The sequence below is a fragment of the Balaenoptera musculus genome, chromosome 12 (genome assembly GCF_009873245.2).
Source record: "Balaenoptera musculus isolate JJ_BM4_2016_0621 chromosome 12, mBalMus1.pri.v3, whole genome shotgun sequence".
Taxonomy (NCBI): Eukaryota; Metazoa; Chordata; class Mammalia; order Artiodactyla; family Balaenopteridae; genus Balaenoptera; species Balaenoptera musculus.
In genome coordinates this window covers 21942137-21967316 of record NC_045796.1, presented here as the reverse complement: position 1 = coordinate 21967316, position 25180 = coordinate 21942137, and the positions used below count along the sequence as shown (strand labels likewise).

The following is a 25180-nucleotide window of genomic DNA, read 5'->3' as shown; positions in this document are numbered from 1 at the left end:
ACAACTTTGGCTCTGTCATGGAGTGCGGCTATTAAGATGTCACAGCCGTGATTCTGTGACACTCCATCAGAGGACACTGGTGGTACCTCCCTCTCTTCTGTTTGGAAGAAAGAGACAGGAGAGGTTGTTCAAATACTGGCTGCGGATGGTGTGTGGAGAGACAGTGTAAACATGGGCCAGAACAAGTTCAGAGAGACACACAGGACACGGTGACATCAGTAGAACCAGGCCTGTCAAAGCCAGTGACAGCCAGCACATGGAAGATTTCTTGTGGAGCTCTAGATAATTCTGTTCCGGCTGGAATCTTTAGTTAACAGTCCAGAAGGGCCTGTTAACTGTGACTTAACTTTAAGTTTGAATGAAAAGTACAAGTAGTTGACATGTTTCTTGGTAACACCTTTTGATAAAGGATGCATTTGTCTCTAGTTTTGTACTAAAATTCTTTAGTTGGGACTCTCTTAAAACTCCTCTCTGGAGGTTGAATTTTGAGCCTTTTCCACCCTCCCCATCCCACGAGCCTGCTCCTAGCGCACATGCACACGCACACATACACACATGTGCACAGACCCACCAATCCCGGGTGAGGGCTCGCTCGACTGGGATGTGAGCTGCAGGCCTGCGCTCAGTATATCCCCACCAGACTGAAGCTGGGAGGCCCCAGCGGGACCAACGCAGGAGGTCTGAGCCAGTCTTGCTCCCTACCTCCCAGGAAATATCTCTTTTCAATCATGCCCATGGGTTGTTTGCTACTTGAGCTGTGAGGACTCAGTGAGAAGAAAATGGTAGAAGAAAGAAATGCTTGGGTATCAGAAACAGGGGTGTTGAGAAATGAAAATGACGTATAGGGTTTCACTGACCCTTTCTCTTTCCCCTTTGTTGCTTTTTTGTAGTTCAAAATCCCACAGGTGTGAACATGGTAAAATGTATCCTTGCTTTATCACATTATTAAATAACACCTCACTCTGAGACAGGTTGAGTTATGAAACCTGAAGGTACAGAAAGTCAGATCGAGGATGGGGGGACACACCTGCTCTATGAAGTCTCTGGGTTCATCCCCCGGCACTTGGCATCCTGGTGAAGGACGAGGCCGTCACCGCATGACCAGCTAGCTTCTCCTGGAGATGACGAAACCCACGCAAACATTTCGGTTCCACGGAAACCACAGGAAGGCAGGCTGGTCTCTGAACCTGGGAGAGAGAACTGAGCAGCAGGGTTGGTTCGGCCCTACAACCGCCTTCCTGTGTTGTCACTTCACACACCACACTGAGGTTTTGTCTTTGGAAACACTGAAGAGAAAGTGTGTGCGGTTCTTGTAAAAGCTGTTTGACTACGGTGGGTTGGCTTTGTTGCTGTCCAGAGGCAGGAGAAAGGACGAGGTGAGTAATCTCATTATTCATTGGCTCTGCTGCAGTGCTGGATGGCTTCACAGGGTCTGTCCTGGGCTGGGAGGTCGGCAGAGACCTCCAAAATCCTGCAACCTGTGATTCACAGGAGTAAGTGCCCTTCTTCATGTGCTGCTGTCAAGGACCATGGACACGTTGTCATTACTGGAAAGGTTGAGACCATTATGATTGGATACAGTCACATTGGGTGTTTTAAATTTTAGTCAGCAGACAAACAAGCCTTTGTTCTTTCAGGCAACAAACTACCTTTCTGAAGATGACAGCAGGCCTATTTAATAGAAGACCCAGGTGGCTTCCGATATCAGTTAACAGCATTAAAAAATTTTTGCAAAGGGGGAAAAATCACAATTTTTTACTTTCAAGTAACTGAAAATATGATTACAAAGTACCCTTGCCTGTCCTCTCCCTGCTACCTCTACATCAAAGGATAAAGTTACTTTTCTAGAAAAGGACATCAGCAAGTGCAAATTCACACATAGGATGCCTGTGAACGTGCCAGCACCCAGATGTGCTGAGGAGTGAGAATGGAGGTGGAGGGACAGGCTGATGAGAAGGGCTTCCTCAGGGCAGGAGCTGCAAATCGGCTTTAGAGGAGACAGGGGAGCAGGGCCAGCAGCGCGAGCGATTTCCAAGGCGACAGGGATGCGAGGAAGCAAATGCATGCAGGAAAGTCTCTGGGATAAGAGAATTGTGCTTTTTCGTTTGTCCAAAAGCAAGCGATGTAAATCCAGCGGGAAAGGCAGATTTATGACATGGTTGGGACAATCGTTCCGAAGAAATTTTAGTTTCCCAGTTTAGTTTGTTGTTGTCGTTCTGACTCTCAAAACATGACGCTCACTTTGCAGCCAGTGCAGGTGTGGTCACTGAGTCCACACATGTGGAGCTAGCCACCCCTCCGTGCCAGGCCCGTTTCTCGGGGCTGCCCGGGGGCCTTGAAGAACACCGGCGATGTCCCTGCTGCCGTTGAGCTCGCTCTCTTGCCTGGGAGACGGGCAGATGGCAAGTGGATAAACAGAGATCAAGTCTCAGAGTGAGAAGAAAAATAAAACGTTCATGTGATAAGTGATGGAGAGGGAGTAGCGTTTGATAGGGTAGTTGGGAAAGACCTCTCGGAGGTTGGGACATTCGGTCAGGGAACTGAATAAATGTCAAGAAGCGGCAGCCAATCTTGCAGAGTGAAACGTGCATTCCAGGCAGAGAGAACAGAAAGTGTGACAGCCCTGAGGAAATGAGATTGGTGCTCTAGGAACAGAAAGAAGGCCAGGGCGGCTGAGAAGGAGAGGGATTGGGCAGGACAGTGACAGGAGAGGAGGTGGGAGGTACGGGCCAGATCAGAGGGGCCTTGGAACTCAAGCAAGGGATTTGACTTTATTGTTATAGGTAATAGGAAAGCAAGGCAGTGATTTGATTTAGGCAGAGTAGGATTATAATTCAACATGTAAATACACTGTATGAATTAGACCCTAGCAGGCAATCCCAGAAGCTCTCAGAGCACTGGGGACGTGGGTGAATGGATGACTAACCAGGGATCAGAGGTGTCCTTGGGGTCTATAAGGTGGACAGATCCACACGGGATTTTTTTGGACCTTATAAGAGACTCTAGTACCTTACACAGATACATTTTCACAAGTGTACGTACTGTACCAGGAGCATCCAAATGACATATGTATACTCCACTTCCTGAGCATGTGTGTGGTCATGAATGATATCCAAATTTAAAAGACAATGAATTCTACAGACTGCATCTAGCATTCGCAGTGGCTCTTCTAAGATTCCATGTCTGGCGAGCATGTTGCAAACACAATCTGAAAAGGAGAGGGGGAAATCTCAGCTCTGGTTCCAAACCAGCCGCCATCCTCAGGAAGCCCCCAGGACCCTCGGGAAGAACCAATCTGTCTGTTATCATCTCTGTGACAGATCAGAATCATGGGTATCTTGTCATCATTTCATGGCCAAGATTTTGTCTCCAGACTCTAGCTCACTCATTTCTGACAACATGTTGAAAGTGAAATACGCCTCCCCACCCCTCTTCTTTCCTTTTAAAATTTATGACTTTTGCAGTTTTGTTAAAATTAAAAGTTGCTTGAGATTTTCAGAATGAGATATCCCTTCACCCATCAGCATGTAGATGGCAAGATTTAAGGGGGTGGAAAAATATTAAATGCAGATCATCTTGGAACATACAGAATGAGATATAACATTTTTAGAGAAAGGAAGAGGATTTTAAAATTCAGGCAGCCCACCATACACCAATGGGGAGTGTGTCAGAATTATTCTTATTCATCAACTCTGATGGCTCCGGGGCCCCAGCAGAGAAGCCACCCCGTTCTCTGTTGTTTAATGGATGCTGGTTAAAAGGTTTCTGTGCAGAAAAGTGGTATCCGTCTCCAATCTTGCCTGCCTTGTTCCATCAAGTCAGGGTTGATGACAGAGGCCCAGGTAATTTGTTCTGCTGCTCTTGTCCTGATAGCTGATCTCAGGATGGCACTAGATGTGATGTTTACTATTTGGCCACCTGCCATGAGTCTTGTATTTTAAAGGACTTTAAAGAGAAACACACACACACAATTCAGAATGCTAAGCTAGAAGACTCTTATTTTCTGTTTTAAATATTTCAACTTACAATTAAGGAAACAGATCCATGACGAATGGTTTATTTCCCAAGGTAGCAACAGGACAGGAAGTCACATTTCCTTCTACCAAATTCACCCAGAGCCACTTTTCGGTTTTATAGTCCCCCAACAGTCTAGGCTCACTGACAGCTCTCCTAGGGCTCAGCCACGTGGTGTTAAAGCAGTTGTAGGGGATTCTGCCTTAATGTGGTCAGGGTAGAACACAACCTCCAAATACAATATGGCCTTTACCCTATTTTTATTCATCTTTTTCCTTCAAATCACAGTGATTCCTAATCTATCAAATTACGCTAGCCAAAACCCTCATCTACACAAAACACAGCCAGAGATCAAGAAGTAAGCAAGAAAGGCACCTTTTAGGCAAAAATAGCTCTCTTCTGGTCCACACTAAAGATGGTGCATGCTGGGTCCTCTCAGGCCTTGGTTGGTGTCTCAGACTCCAGTTTAACAACCTTAACAAGCTGGTTTGAAGGGTTTTTCAGCACCCAGAAGCCTGGGAGCAGCAAAGAAGGAAATAGAAGAGATGCTCCTATGGGTCAGAAGCTGCAGGCCAGACACTGATGGCACTGAGAAGGCGCCCCAGACCGCAAGGCAGGGAAACAACACCAATATCCACCCAAAGCAGACACGCTATTCAAAAGGATGGTCTCCCAAACCTCCACAGGCCCTGGAACCAGCTCTGCCAACAGCTGGAGACAGCGATCAATGCTTTAAAGCTATTCCTGATTTAAACATTTCAAAGTACACGCTGCTATATTTAAAATAGATAACCAACAAGGACTTAGCACAGGGAACTCTGCTCAATACTCAATACCCTGTAATAACCTAAATGGGAAAAGAATTCGAAAAAAAAAAGAATTAATAAAAAAAAGGTTTTACTTTATTTATCATGCTTTGAAGAAACAGAAAAGTGCAATATGTTTTAGCAAGACTGGCAAGACTACGACGCAACGTGGCAGTAACTGTTAGAATTGTATTGTGTGAAGGGAATAAAGACACAAAACCCCTCAGGTGTGTAAGATCCCCAGCGGCTTCGCGTGGCCCAAATATTCCCGATGCTCGATTCTCTTCTCTTCAGCCTCCCCTGAAATCCAACCCCAGCCAGCCAAGGAGATCACGTGCTGATCCCCGATTTTTACGCTAAGGAAGCATTGATCGTCTTGGAAAACAGCTTCAATTACACCTCAGTGCAAATTACAGACGACCTGGACGGTGAGCATGTTTGAGACGATGTCCATCCCAGTCCTGGGTCTATATCCACAACACTCAGCAGACCCTGAGGGGGAGGTCAGTTCTTCTACATTTTCTACCTAAACTGGACACTTTCTCTGCACGCTGCTCTCAACCTCCTCCCCTTGAAGAGTAATTTGTTTGGTACTGGGATTTTTTTTTTTTTTTTAATGTGCTGGACCATGCTGGTTAGACAAAGACATTGTCACAGCTGTTTTGTTAAAGTGTGCATTTCTTCTATGCTCTTTATCCCACTCCTCCTTATAAATGAATACGTTTTTATGGTTTCTCCTCATAAAAAGCACATTGGAAACCAAAGAATACTATTTTTAAAACAAAGAATCTTTACAAGAAAAGATTCTCTTCTCAGGACTTTAAACAGAAACACACACGCCCCCAACCTCAACCTACCCACCCCACACACACCAAAGTCACGAAATAGGAAAAAATTCTCAGTACAACGTGGGGACACTGAAGTGTTCTTTTAAAGCTATTTACAAACAGGGCTGTTGTTCAAACCCTGGAGTCCGGGTCACAGAATCTAAGTATGTAGGGGACACTTCCACGTGCAAGAGACGGAGCCAAAGTCCTGGCCGGGCCACCCTGCTGGGTGGACTCATAGGAGGGTCGTGAGCACATCAGTAATTGTTCTAAGGCCGAACACACAGCCTTCGGGAGAAACAAAAAGATGCCCAAGAGCTCTTCTCACTAGTGGCTGCCCACAAACAAAACCAGTGGCCCAGGCTGGTAATCCCTAAGATATCAGAGTCAGTTAGAAAAAAACTATGGCACCAATTGATTTGGATTTCCACACCCGACTCTTTCCCTATCTGATCAATTGTAAACTGGTTTTTTCCAGTTGGACCGAACAACCCAGGAAAATAAAAATTTAAAACAAGCAAAAAAAAAAAAAAATCCTCAACAAACTAGCATCTCTTAATCAAGTAGTTGTTTTGTTCCCTACCTCCCCATGCCCAATGTGGACTTACAAATAGGCACAGCCCCACTCAGACCATTCCACCAGTCCTGCCAGCAGCTGAGAGTTTAGCTAAAATGATCATCATAGTCAACTGGAATTCTGAAACCAACTAATGCTCGGTTTGGTGCTGTTTATTAGAAATGGGTGAATTATTCCATGATCTAAGTGTTGACCCCTTTAGTGTGCCTTCCCAGACAGCTGCGTTCTTCGGAAAACTGCAAAAGAACATAGGAGAGTACAAGAACCCAGGATGGCTGAGAAAGATTTTGCTGGCACAAAAGTCAAGGGAAAACAAAGCGTTTTTGAGCAATACCGTGTAAGTTTAGCAATCTAAGTACTTATTCTCTCTGCAGAGAGTGTACATGACTAACACAGCCAATTGTGAGTGAGTGAGTGAAGTGAGCGTTGAAAAAAAAGTGTAAAATGAAAGACAATTTCAAATAGTTATAATGTTATGTTTCTGAAATTAAACTTCTGGTTAACGTGGTAGAAGAAGTAGGGATTTTATTTTACTCTCTTCTCTGAAAACTGTTTTCAATGAAACAAAGAAATGACCATGCCCCAAACAAAACACACTGCCAAAAACTCTAAAGCCTGGACTGAGGCGGGGAAGGAGGCTAAGGACCACGTCTTTAGAGCTCAGGCAAAATGCCGATTTCCTCAATGTCAGATCTGAAGACAAAGCCGGCATCCTTTGCAGGGCTTCAGGTAAGGGTGTGCAGGCAGGGCCCTGCAGAAGGATGCCTGGCCCAGAGGGTAAGCAGAGGGAGCTGGAATCAAGCCCCTGCCCTGTTCTACAAGCAGAGCTAAATGCCTTCCCCAGATCACCCGAAGACAGCATCTGCTCCCCAAGCACTAGCCAGCAGGCATTACCCAAAGCCTTCCTGTAATTCACACATGACCCCGTGTAGGCTGCTGACAGCCCTGGGTCTTCAGTGAGAGAAAGGAGACCTGGGAGCTGGACATGCTGTGGATGAAGAGGAGAAAGTCCGCGCAGAATCCAGTCCACCCTCTAAAATGGCACGGAGTCAGCCTGTGCTTGAGGTATCTCCCTATACCTGCTAATTCATTTCTTTGGAAACACATCTCCCGTTTATTTTTGACCTTCAAGAATGAGGGTGGCTCTCAGCAAAGTCCTTTAAATAAAAAATAACCCAGTTACAGTTGCTTCCCTCTCTCTAACTAAGCAAGCAAGGATGAAAGGAACATAGGGGAAAACAAGTGAAGGACACACATCACAGGAAAACTCTCTTAAGGAAACAAATTTCAGCCAGCAAGATTTCTTTTAAAAAAAGAAAGAAGGGAAGAAAAGAAAGAAAGAAGGAAGGAAGGAAGGGAGGGAGGGAGGGAGGGAGGGAGGAAGGAAGGAAGGAAGGAAGGAAGGAAGGAAGGAAGGAAGGAAAGAAAAAGATTTTATGTGTTAATTTTACAGGTCAATATGATTGGGCTAAGGGATGCCCGGATAGCTGGTTAAACATTATTTCTGAGTGTGTTTGTGAGAGTGTTTCTAGAAGAGATTAGCATTTGAGTCTGTAGACTGGGTAAAGAAGACTGCCCTCACCAGTGTGAGTGGGCCTCACTGAATCCATTGAAGGCCCAAAAGAACAAAAAGGCAAAAGAAAGAGGAATTTGCTCTTTTTGCTTGAGCTGGGACAGCTGTCTTCTGCCTTCAGTGTTCCTGGTTCTCAGACCTTCAGACCTGGACTGAATTACACCACTGGCATTGCTGGTCCTTTAGCTTGCAGATGGCAAATAGTGGGACTCCTTGGCCTCCATAATCATGTGAGCAAATTCTATAATAAACCTCTTTTATTTACAGTTATAGCTAGCTAGCTATTTTTCTACCTATCTATCCATCTATCTACCTCCTGTTGTTTCTCTTTCTCTGGAGAAGCCTGACTAACACAGGGGGAAAAAAAGGACAAAAATTCAAAAAATAATTGGCAAACAACAGAAAACAATCAAAAGGAAACTAGCAAATATGTACATTTGAAATTTTGATCAACCCTGTTAATTGGACATCTAAAGATGTTCATCAATATTCACTCGTACCAAAAATAGATGAAAGTTTTCCCACATCCATGCTAACTTGGGATATTTTCAATTTTTTAAACTCATGGTAGTCTGTTAGATGGAAAAATGGCTACTCTTAATTTTAATTATCATTTGCCCAGTGGTTAGTGGAAGTCAAGCATGTTTACATTTGTTTACTGGTCATGTGTATTTGGCCACATCTAGAAGTATCCTCCTGTGCTGGGAAGAATTCTGAAAAGAAATATGAATGACATTCTCAATTGGGAAAAAGCAGACTCAGTACTTTTGAGGTCAGACTCTGCTGGCATTTTAGCAGTGTAGAGTAAGCTCAGTCATTAGGGACAGACTTTTGAGAAAATCTAGAGGGTCAAATTATAAGGTTTTCTAAATTTGGGGTCAGCCAAAGGCACAGAAAAGAGAAGAAACAGAATCAGAGAAGTCAGGGAAATCTTATTCAGGGTCAGACAAAGCAGTGTCCTAAACAGTGTGGCTGAGATAAAAGAGTAATACTGAAAAGGCCTCCATCTACCAAAGTAGCCTTGCTAACACCCACAACTTTGAAAGTAATGATTTGGGGACCAGGCTTCGAATCTTTGAAGGTCCATGGTTAAGCAACACATGAGCACAAGATTTCTGAGTACCAACTATGCAGCAGACATTGTCCTAGGCATTGAATAAATCAGAAGGCACTGGAGGGGGGCCCTTCAAGATGGCGGAGGAGTAAGACGTGGAGATCACCTGCCTCCCCACAAATACATCAGAAGTACATCTACACGTGGAACAACTCCTACAGAACACCTACTGAATGCTGGCAGAAGACCTCAGACTTCCCAAAAGGCAAGAAACTCCCCATGTACTTGAATAGGGCAAAAGAAAAAAGAAAAAACAGAGACAAAAGAATAGGGACAGGACCTGCACCTCTGAAAGGGAGCTGTGAAGGAGGAAAAGTTTCCACACACTAGGAAGCCCCTTCATTGGCGGAGACTGCGGGGGGCGGAGGGGGGAAGCTTAGGAGCCACGGAGGAGAGCGCAGCTACAGGGGTGCAGAGGGCAAAGCGGAGAGATTCCCGCACAGAGGATCGGTGCCGGCAAGCACTCACCAGCCTGAGAGACTTGTCTGCTCACCCAGACAAGTGAGCGGGGGTGGGGGCTGGGAGCTGAGGCTCTGGCTTCGGAGGTCGGATCCCAGGGAGAGGACTGGGGTTGGCTGCGTGAACACAGCCTGAAGGGGGCTAGTGCACCACAGCTAGCTGGAAGGGAGTCCGGGAAAAGGTCTGGAGCTGCCAAAGAGGCAAGAGACCATTGTTTCGGGGTGCGCGAGGACAGGGGATTCCTTCCCCGTGTGCCCACAGATGGCAGAGCACTGCCTAAACTAGCTCCAGAGATGATAGCCATGGCTATCAGCTCGGACCCTAGAGATGGGCATGAAATGCTAAGGCTGCTGCCGCTGCCACCAAGAATACTGCATGCAAGCACAGGTCACTATCCACACAACCCCCGCCCCCCACCCCTGAGAGCCTGTGCAGCCCGCCACTGCCAGGGTCCCATGACCCAGGGACAACTTCCCTGGGAGAACACATGGCGTGCCTCAGGCTGTTGCAATGTCATGCCGGCCTCTGCCACTGCAGGCTCACCCCGCATTCCAATTATGACTACTGTACCCCTCCCTCCCCCAGACCTGAGTGAGCCAGAGCCCCCAGTCAGCCACTGCTTTAACCCCCTCCTGTCTTGGCAGGGAACAGACACCTGAGGGTGGCCTACATGCAGAGGCGGGACCAAAACCAAAGCTAAACCCCAGGAGCTGTGCAAACAATGAAGGGAAAGAGAAATTTCTCCATGCAGCCTCAGGAGCAGCGGATTAAATCCCCACAATCAACTTGATGTACCCTGCATCTGTGGAATACTGAATAGACAATGAATCGTCCCAAAATTGAGGTGATGGACATTGGGAGCAACTGTAGGCTTGGGGTTTGCTGTCTGCGACTGAGTTGTTTCTGATTTTTATGTTTATCTTAGTTTAGTTTTTAGCACTAGTTATCATTGGTGGATTTGTCTATTGGTTGGGTTGCTCTTCTTTTTTTTTTAAATTATTTTTTTATGTTAATAATTTTTTAATTTATTATTTTTATTCTTTTTTCTTTCTTTTTTTCTCCCTTTTCTTCTGAGCCATGTGGCTGACAGGCCTGAGCCTCTGAGGTGGGAGAGCCAAGTTCAGGACATTGGACCACCTGAGACCTCCTGGCCCTATGTACTATCAATCGGTGAGAGCTCTCCCAGAGATCTCTGTCTCAATGCTAAGATCCAGCTCCACCTAATGGCCAGCAAGCTCCAGTACTGAATGCCCCATGCCAAACAACTAATAAGACAGGAACACAACCCTACCCATTAGCAGAGAGGCTGCCTAAAATCATACTAAGTTCACAGACACCCCAAAACACACTACTGGATGCGGCCCTGCCCACCAGGAAGACAAGATCCAGCCCCACCCACCAGAACATAGACACCAGTCCCCTCCACTAGGAAGCCTACACAAGCCACTGAACCAACCTCACCCACTGGAGGCAGACACCAAAAACAATGAGAACTACAAACCTGCAGACTGCGAAAAGGAGACCCCAAACACAGTAAGTTAAACAAAATGAGAAGACAGAGAAATATGCAGCAGATGAAGGAGCAAGGTAAAAACTCACCAGAAAAAACAAATGAAGAGTAAATAGGCAGGCTACCTGAAAAAGAATTCAGAGTACTGACAGTAAAGATGATCCAAAAGTTTAGACATAGAATGGAGAAAATAAAAGAAACGTTTAACAAGGACCTAGAAGAACTAAAGAACAAACAAACAATGATGAACAACACAATAAATGAAATTAAAAATTCTCTAGAAGGAATAAATAGAATAACTGAGGCAGAAGAATGGAGAAGTGACATGGAAGATAAAAGAGTGCAAATAACTATCGCAGAGCAGAATAAAGAAAAAAGAATGAAAAGAATTCAGGACAGTCTCAGAGACCTCTGGGACAACATTAAATGCACCAACATTCAAATTATAGGGGTCCCAGAAGAAGAAGAGAAAAAGAAATGGTCGGAGAAAATATTTGAAGAGATTATAGTTAAAAACTTCCCTAACATGGGAAAAGAAATAGTCAATCAAGTACAGGAAGTCCAGAGAGTCCCATACAGGATAAATCCAAGGAGAAAAATGCCAAGACACATATTAATCAAACTATCAAAAATTAAATACAAAGAAAAAATATTAAAAGCAGCAAGGGAAAAGCAACAAATAACATACAAAGGAATCCCCATAGGGTTAACAGCTGATCTTTCAGCAGAAACTCTGCAAGCCAGAAGGAAGTGGCAGAACATATTTAAAGTGATGAAAGAAAAATAAAATAAAATAAAATAAATAAAGTGATGAAAGAGAAAAACCTACAACCAAGATTACTCTACCCAGCAAGGACCTCATTCAGATTCGATGGAGAAATTAAAACCTTTACAGACAAGCAAAAGTTAAGAGAATCAGCACCACCAAACCAGCTTTACAACAAATGCTAAAGGAACTTCTCTAGGCAGGAAACACAAGAGAAGGAAAAGACCTACAAACACAAACACAAAACAATTAATAAAATGGTAATAGGAACATACATATTGATAATTACCTTAAATGTAAATGGATTAAATGCTCCAACCAAAAGACACAGACTGGCTGAAAGGATACAAAAACAAGACCCATATATATGCTGTCTACAAGAGACCCACTTCAGACCTAGGGACACATACAGACTGAAAGTGAGGGGATGGAAAAAGATATTCCATGCAAATGGAAATCAAAAGAAAGCTGCAGTAGCAATTCTCATATAAGACAAAATGGACTTTAAAATAAAGACTATTACAAGAGACAAAGAAGGACACTACATAATGATCAAGGGATCAATCCAAGAAGAAGATATAACAATTGTAAATATGTATGCACCCAACATAGGAGCACCTCAATACATAAGGCAAATGCTAAGAGCCATAAAAGAGAAAATCAACAGTAACACAATAATAGTAGGGGACTTTAACACCCCACTTTCACCAATGGACAGATCATCCAAAATGAAAATAAATAAGGAAACACAAGCTTTAAATGACAAATGAGACAAGGTGGACTTAATTGATATTTATAGGACAGTCCATCCAAAAACAACAGAATACATTTACTTCCCAAGTCCTCATGGAACATTCTCCAGGATAGATCATATCTTGGGTCACAAATCAAGCTTTGGTAAATTTAAGAAAATTGGAATCATATCAAGTATCTTTCCGACCACAATGTTATGACTCTAGATATCAGTTACAGAAAAAAAATGTAAAAAATACAAACACATGGAGGCTAAACAATATGCTACTAAATACCCAAGAGATAACTGAAGAATCAAAGAGGAAATCAAAAAATACCGGGCTTCCCTGGTGGCGCAGTGGTTTAGAATCCACCTGCCAATGCAGGGGACACAGGTCCGAGCCCTGGTCTGGGAAGGTCCCACATGCTGCGGAGCAACTAAGCCAGTGAGCCACAACTACTGAGCCTGCACTCTAGAGCCCATGAGCCACAACTACTGAGCCCGCGAGCCACAACTACTGAAGCCCACAGGCCTAGAGCCCATGCTTCGCAACAAGAGAAGCCACCACAATGAGAAACCTACGCACAGCAACAAAGAGTAGCCCCTGCTCGCTGCAACTAGAGAAAACCTGCACGCAGCAATGAAGACCTAACACAGCCAAAAATAAATAAATAAATAAATTTATACATATTTAAAAAAATACCTAGAAATAAATGACAATGAAAATACGAAGACCTAAAACCTATGGGATGCAACAAAAGCAGTTCTAACAGGGAATTTTATAGCAACACAATCCTACCTCAAGAAACAAGAAAAATCTCAAATAAACAACATAACCTTACACCTAAAGCAATTAGAGAAAGAAGGACAAAAAAAACCCTAGCAGAAGGAAAGAAATCATAAAGCTCAGATCAGAAATAAATGAAAAAGAAATGAAGGAAACAATAGCAAAGATCAATAAAACTAAAAGCTGGTTCTTTGAGGAGATAAACAAAATTGATAAACCATTAGCCAGACTCATCAAGAAGAAAAGGGAGAAGACTCAAATCAACAGAATCAGAAATTAAAAAGGAGAAGTAACAACTGACACTGCAGATATACAAAGGATCATGAGAGATTACTACAAGCAACTCTGCCAATAAAATGGACAACCTGGAAGAAATGGACAAGATCTTCGAAAAGCACAACCTTCTGAGACTGAACCAGGAAGAAATAGAAAATATAAACAGACCAATCACAAGCACTGAAATTGAAACTGTGATTAAAAATCTCCCAACAAACAAAAGCCCAGGACCAGATGGCTTCACAGGCGAATTCTATCAAACATCTAGAGAAGAGCTAACACCTATCGTTCTCAAACTCTTCCAAAATATAGCAGAGGGAGGAACACTCCCAAACTCATTCTATGACATCACCATCACCCTGATACCAAAACCAGACAAAGATGTCACAAAGAAAGAAAACTACAGGCCAATATCACTGATGAACATAGATGCAAAAATCCTCAACAAAATACTAGCAAACAGAATCCAACAGCACATTAAAAGGATCATACACCATGATGAAGTGGGGTTTATCCCAGGAATGCAAGGATTCCTCAATACATGCAAATCAATCAATGTGATAAACCATATTAACAAACTGAAGGAGAAATACCATATGATCATCTCAGTACCTGCAGAAAAAGCTTTGGACAAAATTCAACACCCATTTATGATAAAAACTCTCCAGAAAGTAGCCGTAGAGGGAACCTACCTTAACATAATAAAGGCCATATATGACAAACTCACAGACAACATCGTTCTCAATGGTGAAAAACTGAAACCATTTCCTCTAAGATCAGGAACAAGACAGGGTTGTCCACTCTCACCGCTATTATTTAACATAGTTTTGGAAGTTTTAGCCACAGCAATCACAGAAGAAAAAGAAATAAAAGGAATCCAAGTCAGAAAAGAAGAAGTAAAACTGTCACTGTTTGCAGATGACATGATGCTATACATAGAGAATCCTAAAGAGGCTACCAGAAAACTACTAGAGCTAATCAATGAATTTGGTAAAGTAGCAGGATACAAAATTAATGCACAGAAATCTCTTGCATTCCTATACACTAACAACCAAAAATCTGAAACAGAAATTAAGGAAACACTCCCATTTACCACTGTAACAAAAAGAATAAAATACCTAGGAATAAACCTACCTAAGGAGACAAAAGAACTGTATGCAGAAAACGATAAGACACTGATGAAAGAAATTAAAGACGATACAAACAGATGGAGAGATATACCATGTTCTTGGATTGGAAGAATCAACTTTGTGAAAATGACTATACTACCCAAAGCAATCTACAGATTCAATGTAATCCCTATCAAACTACCAATGGCATTTTTCACAGAACTAGAACAAAAAATTTCACAATTTGTATGGAAACACAAAAGACCGCGAATAGCCAAAGCAATCTTGAGAAAGAAAAACGGAGCTGGAGGAATCAGGCTCCCTGACTTCAGACTATACTCCAAAGCTACAGTAATCAAGACAGTATGGTACTGGCACAAAAACAGAAATATAGATCAATGGAACAGGATAGAAAGCCCAGAGATAAACCCACGCACATATGGTCACCTTATCTTTGATAAAGGAGGCAAGAATATACAATGGAGAAAAGGCAGCCTCTTCAATAAGTGGTGCTGGGAAAACTGGACAGCTACATGTAAAAGAATAAAATTAGAACACTCCCTAACACCGTATACAAAAACAAACTCAAAATGCATTAAAGACCTAAATGTAAGGCCAGACACTATAAAATTCTTAGAGGAAAACATAGGTACAACACTCTATGACATAAATCACAACAAGATCCTTTTTGACCCACTTCCTAGAGGAATGGAAATAAAAACAAAAATAAACAAATGGGACCTAATGAAACTTCAAAGCTTTTGCACAGCAAAGGAAAACATAAACAAGACGAAAAGACAACCCTCAGAATGGAGAAAATATTTGCAAACAAAGCAACAGACAAAGGATTAATCTGCAAAATATACAAGCAGCTCATGCAGCTCAATATCAAAAAAACAAACAACCCAATCCAAAGACGGGCAGAAGACCTAACCAGACATTTCTCCAAAGAAGATATACAGATTGCCAACAAACACATGAAAGGATGCTCAACATCGCTAATCATTAGAGAAATGCAAATCAAAACCACAATGAGGTATCACCTCACACCAGTCAGAGTGGCCATCATCAAAAAATCTACAAACAATAAATGCTGGAGAGGGTGTGGAGAAAAGGGAACCCTCTTGCACTGTTGGTGGGAATGTAAATTGATACAGCCACTATGGAGAACAGTATGGAGGTTCCTTAAGAAAGTAAAAATAGAACTACCATACGACCCAGCAATCCCACTACTAGGCATATACCCTAAGAAAACCGTAATTCAAAAAGCGACACATACCACAATGTTCATTGCAGCACTATTTACAATAGCCAGGACATGGAAGCAACCTAAGCGTCCATCGACAGATGAGTGGATAAAGAAGATGTGGCACATATATACAATGCAATATTACTCAGCCATAAAAAGGAACGAAATTGAGTTATTTGTAGTGAGGTGGATGGACCTAGAGTCTGTCATACAGAGTAAAGTAAGTCAGAGAGAGAAAAACAAATACCATATGCTGACACATATATATGGAATCTAAAAAAAAAAAAAAATGGTTCTGATGAACCTAGGGGCAGGACAGGAATAAAGACTCAGACATAGAGAATGGACTTGAGGACACGGGGAGGGGGAAGGGTAAGCTGGGACGAAGTGAGAGAGTGGCATGGACATATATACACTATGAAATGTAAAACAGATAGCTAGTGGGAAGCAGCTGCATAGCACAGGGAGATCAGCTTGGTGCTGTGTGACCACCTAGAAGGGTGGGATAGGGAGGGTGGGAGGGAGAGGCAAGAGGGAGGGGATATGGGGATATATGTATAGTATAGCTGATTCACTTTGTTACACAGCAGAAACTAACACAACATTGTAAAGCAATTATACTCCAATAAAGATGTTAAAAAAAAGAAAAAATGAAGGTACCATAATTCAGCAAGGGCTCTGGGTCAGGCAGAGGCAAGAGAAAATCTGGCTAATGAATGACACAGTGAAAAAAATGAGGCTAGAAATGCCCACTTCATGGAGGGGTATGACATTTAGATGAAACAAGGTACTTAAAGCACTTTTGCCTTGGACAAAGTAGATGCTCTATAGATATTAATTCCCTTCCCTTTTCCTCCAATTTGCTTTACCAGTTAATTTGCCATTATCAACCCTCGTTAACGTAACAATGTTCATGCACTGGACGCAGAACCAGGGACACGGGGCATCTCCAGGCAATAGGGCAGGATGAGATGGTACCATGGGAGAAAGGGGTGAGGACGTGACAAACCGAGCTTACTTCACAGTCTTATCACCAGGTTGGATAAATCAGGGTTTATTGTTTACCTGTTTACGAGCATATGCTCTGCTGGATTCTTTACAAACATTAGGCTAAAATTACAAAGCTCTTGAATTTACTTTAGGAAAAAAGAGAAACACAGCAGGTGGCAATTTTATGCTTATAAGGAGAAAAGATTCAGAAGAGTGTGCAAAGGGGCTTCAGGTCCTGCTTTTTTATGAGAGGGAAAAAGTGACGTGTGTGTGTGGAGGGCAGGACTGGTGGAGCCCTGTGTGACAGGGAGTGGGTGGGAGTGAGGCCGTAGCCACAGCCAACCTCCGGGCTACAAATTCTAACTCTCCACTCAGGGATGTGATGTTTTCTTACTGCAAAAATCAAACCTGACACCATCTAAAATTTTTCTTTTATCATGAACACTTTATTTCCTTAAATGTTTCACTTTACAGTAACCATGCTTTAGAAAAGGTACCATGCTCAAGATTATTTAAGGAAAGAAACCCTTTGCCATCCCAGAAACTGAAATAGCCCCAAATGTGAGAATTTGCATCAGCTCTCGCTGCTATGCAAATCAGACAGCGGCTTGCAGGGTGGCCTTGTTTATTTTGGTAAATGTGTGGGCAGGGGAGGGAAAGTGGCTGTTTAAAATGCATTTAAAACTTTTAGTTTCGAATTATTGAACTCTGCAAGAGGGAACTTAGATTTCCCAGGAACAAAATGAGACAAAGCTTACTCCAGAAATATGTCAGGCATAAATACATTTAAACAAAACTCTTTAAAGCCACATTGTTGGTTATTTGAATAGAGAGTTGAGAATTTTCCTACCCAATGGGTAATTTAAGTTCACTTCACCTGTGGACTCAGAATTTGTGGGCTCCCACACTGAGACTGCTGGCTCTTTACCACAGTTGTGTAAGGTTGTGATTTGCCAACTTCTGAGCTTGGCCACTGCTTCTGAACTTCTGATTTGAGGCTCTAGCCAACCATGATTTTCAGGATATGGATCTTACCTGGTGTTTGCCTCCTACCTCTATGACTTTTCTTACTCCATCTGTGCTACTGATGCTAGGTCCCAAGTCTCTCTGCCATGGACTCCCATTGGCTGAATTATTAACTGCTGATGCAATGTACCTCTGGGCTCCTGAATTGCTTCCTCAGTTTATCATCACATAATTCAATCATATTAACTATCAAGGACAATTTGATATTAACATTAGTATGGAAAAATAAATGTGCAAGTATAGCCAGGAGATCAATTAAAAAGAATAACTCTAAGGGAAACTGGCTCTACCAAACACTAAAGTCTGCTATAAAGCCTTTATATCTAAAGCAGTTGGATACTGGCATATGATTAGGCAAACGGACCAGTGGGATAGAATAAAAAGTCCCTGAAGAGACCCACGTACATATGGAAATTTAGTGTGTGACAAAGGGCATCTCACATTGCTGGGGCAAAAATAGGGAAAACTGGGTAACTACCGGAAAAAGACAAAATCTATACCTATCTCACACCATACACAAGAATAAACTAAATGAATCAGGAATCTGAGCATAGACATTTAAACTATGTAAGTATGGGAAGAAAATATGGGTATATTCCTCTTTAACCTCGGTACAGGGAAAGTCTTTCTAACCGTGACTCCCAATACAGGAAAAAAATAAAAGAATAGATTGACTTGTATGGCAAAAGTCAAAAGGCTGTTGACATGCTGGGAAAAATGTTTGTAACTTATACCAGAGACAAGGGGCTAATATCCTCAATATTTAAAGAATTCTGTAAGAAGGAGAAATGACCAAACTCAAGAGAAAAACAGAAAAAAAGACAGGAACAGAAAATTTATTTTAAAGCGTATATATGTCATTTAAACATTTGAAAAGATATTCAAATAATTCATAATTAAAGAAATGCAAGTTAGAACTATACCGTTTCTCACCTATCAGATAAGCAAAATTTCAAAAAGCATGACAACACATCCTGTTGGCAGGGTTAGGGGAAAACAGGCGCTCTCACGCATTGCTGATGGGAATACAAATTGGCACAGCCCTTTGGGAGGGGAACTTGGCAATGACTAACAAAACAATTCATTCACTTACCTCTCAACTGAGAGATCCCACTTCTAGGAATCTACCCTGCAGATACATCTCCAAAAATACAAAAATATATATGTGCAGATTATTTATTGCAACATTGTTTGAAAACAACCATGTTTTTTAAAATAATCATGTTAAATAACCATTTTTAATAACCATGATTAAAAGAGTAGCTGAATAAACTATAGTACATGCAGACAATGGAGTACTATGCAGCTGTAAAAAAAAAGAATGATAAAGATTTCTATGAACTGGCATGGTGTATTTACTAGGACATATTAAGTGAAAAAAGCAAAGTATAAAAGAATAACAGTAGGATGCTATCCTTCGTGAAAGAAAAAAGGAAATAAGAAATTATACATGTATCTGCTTAATAGTGCAAAAGGAAATAGAGAAAGGATAAAGTAGAAACTAATGAGATTGGTTACATACAAGGAGCAGGTGGAATGGGTTGTAAAGGATGGGGGGAATGAGAAGAGGATAGAATCGACTGATGGGGGCAGGGGATTGACTCTTCTGAGCAACCCTTTTTAAATAGTTCTGACTTTTGGCAACGATAGTAGTGATTCACTTACTCAAGGCATATAGATAGACAAAATCAACAAGGATGGGAAAGGGAAACCAAATGAAATATGTATGAATCCAATCAGGAGGTATAAATCATGCAGTAATTCAAACAGGGAAATTTAATGTAAACTATAACATGGGAGTAACTGTAAAGGTGTAAGCAGTACTCTAAAAAATACTCTAACACAGAGAGAGAGAGTATAAGGAATGAACAAACTTGGAAGGTGCTCCTCCCTGAGGATGAGATTCAGACCTCATTGGTTTCAGTGAAGGCTAAAAATTAGTGGATTTCCTGGGCCAGAGCAGCTCCACAGTCACCAGATAAACAGGAAATAACCCTCTGTGGTACAGGCAAGCCAAAGCTTTCAGGAAGGAAATGCAGCTGGCCAGCAAACCAAAAGCACTCCTCTGGGGTCCAAGTGGCCAAGACTAGCAGACTGGCACACAGAAGGAGTTGGGACACTGGAAGCCCATTCATCAGCAGAGCAGCACAAGGCCCAGAGTGTGTGATGTCCGTGCTGGGAGGGCCACAGTGAGGTGGTCACTGGACCAGGGTCAAGGCAATGAGCTCACCAAGGGACACTGTGGTCCAGACAAGCAGCCCTGGATTTTTCCACACACCGCTGGTAGCCAAGTGATAGGAGTGAGAAGATAACAAAACAGCAGCACACTGGAACCAGGAAGAGAAATCCCTTTCTCTACAATGTCCCTGTAGTGCCCTTCACTGGCAAATTATAACACTGTGCTTATTGCAAAAAAGAAATACTTAAAGGATCCATCTCCATTTTTGCAGAGTAAGTAATGAAGGGTGAATTTGGAGATGAAGGGCAATAAACTGGTAACTGGTAGAGAAGGCAAACAAAGAAATAAACCTAACTGTATAATAACAAATGAATAACACAACCATACAGAAAGCGAAGGAGAAAAAGGAACAAACCTCAGTTACTTTGAAAAACAGTATTTTTACTATGTGCACTAAAACTAAAGATAAAATGAACCATGCACAAATGTACATACAGGGGTATGGGAAATTACTTCCTGTGAATTCTAGTATTAAGTAAATAAATGAAAAAATTGTGGCTAATGAGAGCCTGTTTTATCGTTGTCAGAGAAAGGGGTTACAAGTAAAGAGCATTCAGGATAAACCTTGTGGTATTCAAATGGAATTGGAGGTATCACTATGAAATAACGGTTTTTATTATATATAAAGAAAGATAGATATACAAATAGATATAAACATGTGTATATGCACATATGTTTCTAGCTCTCTCCTCTGAGAGAAACTAGAAGCAATGATACTCCAGCAGCAGTAAGTACACCTAATGCCCAGATCTTGGTTTCTGAATACCATGCTCCAACAGAATGAACCAGGGCTCCTTGGAGAAATGGCTCATGTCATGGCTCAGCAGTGAAAGTACAAGATGGGCCTGGGAAAACCTGTGATGCCAGAAAGTAAGTGCTTAAAACAAAATGATGGGAACACATCAAAAGGATCCAGGAGCCAACTCGAAGGGGGTTTTTTGGCCAAATTTGAACAAACAAAATAAATAATGACAGTAATAGACTGTAAACCACAGAATCCATCAGTCCATTCTAATATAAATAAATAACTGAATAAACAGGGAAGAAGAAAAAGCTCTTCCTTACAATAAAATTCCAATTAATAGATGTAGAAGTAATGATGGAAAAAGAATGTCACCATTTTCAAACACTATAATAATCACTGTTTTAGACAAGAGTGATCAATAAATGATAAAATTAGTGGCAAAAGTATTATGAGAAACAGGATATTTACATAGTCTCAAAGTAGCTCCCCTGCAAAATACTTATTAATGGCAAAGGAAAAATAGTTTATAGTAGGGAAATCTAGCAGGTACTACCTTAACCAAATGATCAAAGGTAGTATCACAAGCGACGTGACAAATCAACATCACATGCCACTTGGTACGATGCACCAAGAAGGACACAACATAACTTCTATAGTAGTTAACCCACAATGCAAATTTATTCATGAAGAAACAGCAGACAAACACAAATCAAGGAACATTCTGCAGAAATAACTGGCGAGTACTTTTTTAAAGGGTTAAGGGTGTGAAAGGCAAAGAAAGACTGAAGAGCTGTTCTAGACTAAAGGGACTGGAGTGAAGCAAGCAAAGCCCCTCGGGTGCAAAATCTGCAGAAGCACTCACTCCCAGGGTCACGCGAGCGTAGGGCTGGCCCTGAAGGAAATCAAGGAGACGTGACAACTAAATGCAATATGTCATCCTGGTTTAGGTCCTGGACAGTAGTGGGAAAACTGGTGAAATGTGAATAAGTTCTGTAGATAATATAATAGAATGGTATTAATGTTAATTTCCTGATTTTGAGCATTATACTCTATTATGTAAGATTAACTTTTTTTTTTTAAGATTAACTTTTGAGGAATCTGGATATACAGGGATTTTTGTACCGCTTGTACAAGTTTTTTAAGTTTAAAATTAACTTAAAAGGAAAATTTTAAAATTTTTTAATTAAAAAATATTAAAGACAAACAAGTAAGGGTACCGGTTTCTGGTCAAGAACTTAGCATAGTGTCACATACAGAGGCATTTATTAAGTAAAGAAACTATAATGCATGGTGAAAGGGTAGACTTTGGAACCAGCCAGATGTATGCTCAAGTCTGGCCTTGTTAGTTACTAACTGTGTGATACCAAGCTAGTTACCTAGTCTTCCTAAGCCTCACTGTCCTCACTACACATTTACATAAATGGGTCATCATAATAATACCTACTTCATATGATTATGATTATCTATAGTCCAATCTACATTATGATTACCTATATTCAATAGACAATATTTGTAAGGAACTTAGTTCAAACTCAATCAGTAGGAGTCCCAGTGGTTGTGACTGTGGTTGTTAGGATTAGCCATATTAATGACTAGGTTATGCCTTGTGAAGAATTATACACAGTATGCTAAAGGGCCCCTTTAAGACCAGGTAGATACATTTTGTAAACTGAAAAATGGTTAAATAAAAGGTGATTGGGCTTCCCTGGTTGCGCAGTGGTTGAGAATCTGCCTGCCAACGCAGGGGACACGGGTTCGAGCCCTGGTCTGGGAAGATCCCACATGCCGCAGAGCAGCTAGGCCCGTGAGCCACAACTACTGAGCCTGCGCGTCTGGAGCCTGTGCTCCGCAACAAGAGAGGCCGCGACAGTGAGAGGCCCGCGCACCGCGATGAAGAGTGGCCCCCGCTTGCCACAACTAAAGAAAGCCCTCGCACAGAAACGAAGACCCAACACAGCCATAAATAAATAAATAAAAATTAAAAAAAAAAAAAAGGTGATTATTTTTTATCAAAACATGATTCATAGACTTCTTTGGGAGCAGATAGATTCTGGTTTACTTTTAATTCTGTAAAACCAGATCTATGACATAAAGCAATTATTTGTGCATTGCCTTAAGTAGTTGGGGAAAGGGCCACCACAGGGTGACTTGGGCATGGGGAGAATCTGGCTCACTAATAAGTCTTAATGCTGACTCTTTCAAAGGGGTGAAGAGAAGCCAAACTCCCTAGTTGTCTTTTCTAAGCAGATTCTGAACGACTTAAATGTGATGACATAGATCAAATATTTGAGGTTAAGGATTGCTTGTAGGTTCATGCTTTCTCCTATAATCCATTTTTTGAGATAACTCCAGCATAAATAATGGGCAAGCATAGAAGGCTGAAAATGGCTAAACAGATTCTATTTGGTGCTATTTCAGTGCTAAGTCAAACACTAAAATGTCTGGTGTTTCTAGTGATACATTTATTTTATGAAAAAGATATGAGACCAAGAGACTTCTGTGGCAACTATTCCCTATATAAACAAAGGAAACCATCACAAACAAAATATGTCAATCTGCTGTCTTCCAAATATTTCCAATAATCCTTTAAGTTTAGGAACAAAGGCTACATTCCTGAATAAGTTTTCTTTTTTTTTTTAATTTTTATTTATTATTTATTTATTATGTTTATTTTTGGCTGTGTTGGGTCTTCGCTTCCGTGTGAGGGCTTTCTCCAGTTGCAGTGAGTGGGGGCGACTCTTCATCGCGGTGCGCGGGCCTGTCACTATCGCGGCCTCTCTTGTTGCGGAGCAGAGGCTCCAGACGCTCAGGCTCAGTAGTTGTGGCCCACGGGCCCAGCTGCTCCGCGGCATGTGGGATCCTCCCAGACCAGGGCTCGAACCCGTGTCCCCTGCATTGGCAGGCAGACTCCCAACCACTGCGCCACCAGGGAAGCCCTGAATAAGTTTTCTTATCTTTAAAATCAACTCCAAAGTTTTGGAAACCCTAGCTTTTGAATATTAACCCAAAATAGTTTCTATCCAGTCATTTGGAAATGCAACTCAAATTCATGCTAACCTTAACGGAGGCAGAGATATTGTCTGTGATCTCTCACTGACCCCTTTTTGATTCCTGAGAACTCTAACCATATTGGATATTCCAAAGCATCTTCATCTTTGAATCCTCATCCAGCACGGCTCCCTTCACTCAGTAGTGACCTCTACCTGATGTGGCTAAGATCTGGTCTGTTTAGAACAAGTGTCATCTAAACTGTTGTGCTGATAGCTCCACCCTCACCCAGCCCCTGCCTATCCTCCAGCCTCTGGACAAGTGGTGACTCTCTCCTTCTTCATGACTTACCCCTTCACTTGGATTCTCAATCTCATACACAGAAGCTCCTCCCAGTGTATCATTTATTTTTCTGATTTTCTTTCAAAACTACATAGGCTTCCCTTATACTTTCCGGGAATATCTTCTATTCAGATAGCTCTACACTTATGTTTCCCTGCCCGAATCATTGATTTATCCTTTAAACCTGGTATCTGTCCTCACTTCTCTACTGAGACAAATCCAAGGACTTTTTACTAACTTCTGTTTTCTCTGTCTCTGCCATGTCTAACTTTGGTGAACACGCAGGGTCAATCCTAACTCTGAACCTTTGCCCCTCTTGCGGCCCCACCTGAAATCTTCCCTCCTCTTCATTTGTGTCATTCTCACCCATCCTTAAAGGTCCAGCTTGAACCCCTTTTCATCTGTGAAGTCTCACCAGAATCCCCCTTCTCTGAACTCTTGTAATACTGCCAGTAGGATGCACTGCATCTCAGAGATGCACCCAAATTATGCTTTGGGAAACTACATGGTTCCCACTTTATGCATTCTTGCCCAGCGGCTCTTTCTTGGCCAAGGAGTGAGCGTGTATCCCTAATCATGCCAACGGTATTCTCTCTCCCAGGAACATGAATCCTGAATGGAATGACAGGAGAAAGTGGATAGAACTAAACCATCCCAGCTGCAGGGTCCTGCTGCGCCTGTGTCCTAGCCCCACCCCCTAGATCCTGGGAGGTGTAGGATCTGATCTTCCGGGTTGTGACTCTTCCACATTTCCTTCATTTCTGCGAGCCATGCTTTTTTTTCTCTTAAGTTGACAAGAGTAAATGTTTCTCCCTACATCCAAATATACTTAACTAGGATTTTCCCATTGCCTTTTATTACTGTTTAATTTGAGGGAAGAGGAGCTAATTAAGTCTCGTGTGCCAATGAGACAGGAAGTTTCTTGAGGGCAGAAATTCTGCCTTACAACTTTATATATCTTACATAAGTTTTTAACAATTCAACTGCATGAATAATCATATGTGAAAATCTCAATCTATAAACAAAGAGACAAGAATAACTATCTGAGAT

The 25180-nt window shown here is 41.9% G+C and overlaps 1 protein-coding gene across 3 annotated transcripts in view; it reads right to left on the bottom strand.

The window, feature by feature from the left end:
- The window catches only part of ADAT2 (adenosine deaminase tRNA specific 2), a 113186-nt gene that overhangs the window by 51164 nt on the left and 36842 nt on the right, over positions 1-25180 (bottom strand). Inside the window, exon 7 of one of the 3 annotated variants that reach the window (XR_005022178.1) lies at positions 3099-3208. The exons of the other annotated variants lie outside the window; for them this stretch is intronic. The gene's annotated coding sequence lies outside the window, so the exon portion shown is untranslated. Of the gene's footprint in view, positions 1-3098; positions 3209-25180 lie in introns of those variants that run through there. 3 annotated transcript variants of the gene reach the window in all.